The sequence below is a fragment of the Mchenga conophoros genome, linkage group LG10 (genome assembly GCF_057382185.1).
Source record: "Mchenga conophoros isolate Kocher_MC1m ecotype Shallow Benthic linkage group LG10, M_conophoros_male_GT1.1, whole genome shotgun sequence".
NCBI lineage: Eukaryota > Metazoa > Chordata > Actinopteri > Cichliformes > Cichlidae > Mchenga > Mchenga conophoros.
Window position 1 is genome coordinate 14154608 of NC_140535.1, and position 3640 is coordinate 14158247.

The window sequence follows — 3640 nt, forward strand, 5'->3', positions numbered from 1 at the left end:
TTAAAGGGGTTGTATCATTTTGCCAGATAGCTTCATCCCAAAAAAGATAAACATTCTTCAAAAACAAAAGTTTGTGAATATTTGCTGTATTGCCAGGCCTAAACCAACCTGTTAAACTTATCAAATTATTGTCATAGATACGAACCTATTGATTGAAACAGAATAATCCATTGAAGCCTCCATCATCATCCACGATCACTGTTACTGTTCAGATTATTTCATCTCTGTTTTCCTCTAGAATGTTTTGAAAATCAGCATTTGATCAACAGACTTTTTAAAAGTTTATTTTGATCCTATTGTTTACGTGTGTAATTGCATTTTTATTGAAATTATGACAGGAAAACCCTTAATCAAATTGTATCTTTGATATCTAATAATAATATTAACAATAATGTTACATATGTAATATGTAGACAATAATAATGTGCAAACAAACAAGAAAAATAGCAAAAAATGTCAATTTTTTTCTAATACCCTGTATATAAAAACCACATATGACCACAACTCCAAATGTGCAATTGTCACTGCATCTAAACATGACATATTACAAAAAGGTAGAAACATATAATATACAATATGTTCTGAAGCTGGTACTGGTGCAGTTAACTTTGCTTTAGGCTCCCATACACAGTAGGTGTTACTTACCTTACGTGCAGTGCAGTATTACTTTACCTTGTAATATGTTATAATAAGCAAGTCACTTCTATATTTATGAGGATGTAGACAATAATGTTGGCTGATATGTAAAACTATGAGATGTCGAGTGCAGGGAAGATATTATTGATGGATCAGATTCATGAATGTGTTAGGTACTTAAGCCACAATTAGAGAGTGAAACAGAGACTGACACTGGTTGAAATGTATAGTAAATATTTTATTTTGAACTTTTATGCTGAACTACAAGCTGTGAACTGTGCGATCTCTGCGACCTGTGGTGCCTGGTTTACTGTGTGTAAAACTGTGCAGGTTCCCATGTGTCATCCCACACTTTGCCACTGTCAGGAGAAAAACATAACAAAGAACAACCACACACAAAATAGGACAATTTAGGTTGTGACATATGACAATTTTTTAGGATGAAATATCTTCTATATTCATGTCATGCTTTATACACCTTCATTGTAATATAAATGAATCAAATCAAGTCAGACAGTAATAATATATGTAGTAGATGTCAAGCAGGACCACAGCAGCAGCCACGATCCATCGGAACCTGCTGGATGAGAGAGCACAGAAACTCCAGGGAAGAAGTTTAGTTAGTAACATGCATGAACTGCATTACTGAGACATGTATGTTTACAGATGGTGAGGGAGAGGGGGAGAGTTTTCAGTAAAACGAGACGCGACTGCATCTTCAACCAATACTGAGCCTGCATAACCCTGAAAGAGACAGACAGAGAGAGAGGGGGGGGGGACACTAACCCCCAGCAGTCTGGTCCCATTACAGCATAACTAAGGGCTGAGCTGAACCAGCCCTAACTATAAGCTCTATAAAGAAGTAAAGTCTTATGCCTACTCTTAAAAGTGTTGACCATGTCCACCTCCAAATCTCATAATGGACTTTGGAGGTGGACAGCTATCAAGCTCCTCACAGAAGAGGAGCTCGATAGCTAAAAGCTCTCAATTTACTTTAGTCCAAATACATGAATTCAAATTGAGGTGATAACTATTTATCAACAATATGAATGTCTGTTCCTGTCCAACAAAGTTGTTACTACATACCATGTTGAGCAAGGCTTCCACTTGACTTTAACTTCTTCTTTTTCCTGAAAAACATGATATAAACAAACAATTAATTAAGAAAGACATGCAAGTTGCATACAAAAAGGAGCTTATAAACATTTGTGTACTATTGAATGGCTCAATAAAAACATAAGAACCACTACAATGCGTGTACTGCCAGCATCGAGTGCATGTTAGCAAAGCAACACTGCTTACATTGTGGCTCACAAGCAAAACTAACTGAAGCAGATGTTACTGAATGGGAAGGAGCACCTCCACATCAATCACTCCTTCTGAGCATGATGTCAGGAGGACTTTAAAGAACGTAAACATCAGGAAGGCAGCACGACTAGGTCGTATCAGGTGGTCTGTTCTTATTTAATGTCCTATTTGGAGTGAAATCCTGACTCAGTGGCTGAATTAGTGTAGATTCATCAAATACAAAAGCTTATGGATATTCAGTCAGGCACAGTTCAAATCCAGGAAGTCCAAAGACGCAAACAAATCTGCACAACAGCAGGCTAAATTACTTACATTTACAACTCTCCTGTCTACTATCTCTTCATATTTGAAAATCTTCTGTGTACGGTGTTTTCGGCATTCTGAAAAATAACAAATGAAATATTTACATGAGTTCTGTAAAACTGGAAAAAAATGCAAAAATTAAGAAAAAGAAATCTTAACGAACATGTCATGTGTTTCGTACATTTACAATACCATAACGTCTAACCTTTCCTTGTCCTTTTTTTGTTTGGGACATCCGAGGTGTACACAGTAGAAATTGAGGGAGATGCAGGATGTGGAGATGAAGAGGAGGATGCAGGAGGAAGCAGAGATGAAGAGGAGGATGCAGGAGGAAGCAGAGACAGAGAGGAATATGCAGGAGGAAGCAGAGATGAAGAGGAGGATGCAGGAGGAAGCAGAGATGAAGAGGAGGATGCAGGAGGAAGCAGAGACAGAGAGGTTTTTCTCCCTAATTTAATGCTTTCTTTTAATGACATCGTTAACATTTCTCAACAAAAACACATGAAAGTATCACTGATAATTCAACAATAAAAGCTTGGAGTCATTTGGCGCGGCTGCCCCTCTGTTGGTCTTCCATGGTCTCTTGTGTTCTGGGGGCCTCTGGATGTCTGGAGTTTTGATCTCCTCCATACCCGCTTCACACCCTGGAGGACGGGGCTGTGGCCCCCCCACACTCCCTAGCAGATCGTTACATGGAGAAACCTTTGGAATACAAGCGCGCTGATCCACACAGGTATGCACACGGGTGTTCACTGCTCGTAGACCCAAATTACACCTTTCTTGGCCGCTACTTCGAAGCACATCTGTCCTGCGTGCTGCACAACAACATTGAATATTTAGTATTTACTGCTGTTTACACTTAGCTAGATTAATGCGATGGTGTTGTGTTTAGTATGTTGCTTTGGTTTTTTTTGCTTGTTTTCTATTTTTCTCTCAACAGGTGATCCAGGAGATTTTTATTTTTTTTCTCCCCCCCTTTCTCACTGTCCCTCTCCCCTTCTGTTTTTCCTTTCCTTCCTCTTTCTTTCTCCCTTTCCTATCCCTCACTCATGTCTGTCCCATCTGTAACATCTGAAAATAAAATATAATAAATAATAAAAACAAAGATCGACCAAATGGACCAATACGGCAATGCCACGATGATCCATTTGGCAAAGTAAATCCATTGGGTATCCTTGTTGGTCTTCAGACAACAATTCTGATGGCTAAAGAACCAAATGGGACAGGCAAAAAAAAAAAAAAATAATAATAACCCCGTCACGGCGAAACATGACACCGTGAAGCACAATCTAACTGGAGAACCGGGGACCCTCTCCGCGAACGGGTTTTTCTTCCTAATTTAATGCTTTCTTTTAATGACATCGTTAACATTTCTCAACAAAAACACATGAAA

The 3640-nt window shown here is 38.7% G+C and overlaps 1 long non-coding RNA gene across 1 annotated transcript; it reads right to left on the bottom strand.

Moving 5' to 3' along the window:
* Nucleotides 1-930: 930 nt before the first annotated feature.
* LOC146565474 (uncharacterized) lies at nt 931-2522 on the bottom strand. Its single transcript, XR_014894013.1, has 3 exons — nt 2453-2522; nt 2257-2324; nt 931-1766 (listed from the first exon to the last, which is right to left on the bottom strand). It is a non-coding gene; the product is annotated as an uncharacterized LOC146565474 (long non-coding RNA).
* Between the last annotated feature and the right edge of the window lie 1118 nt (nt 2523-3640).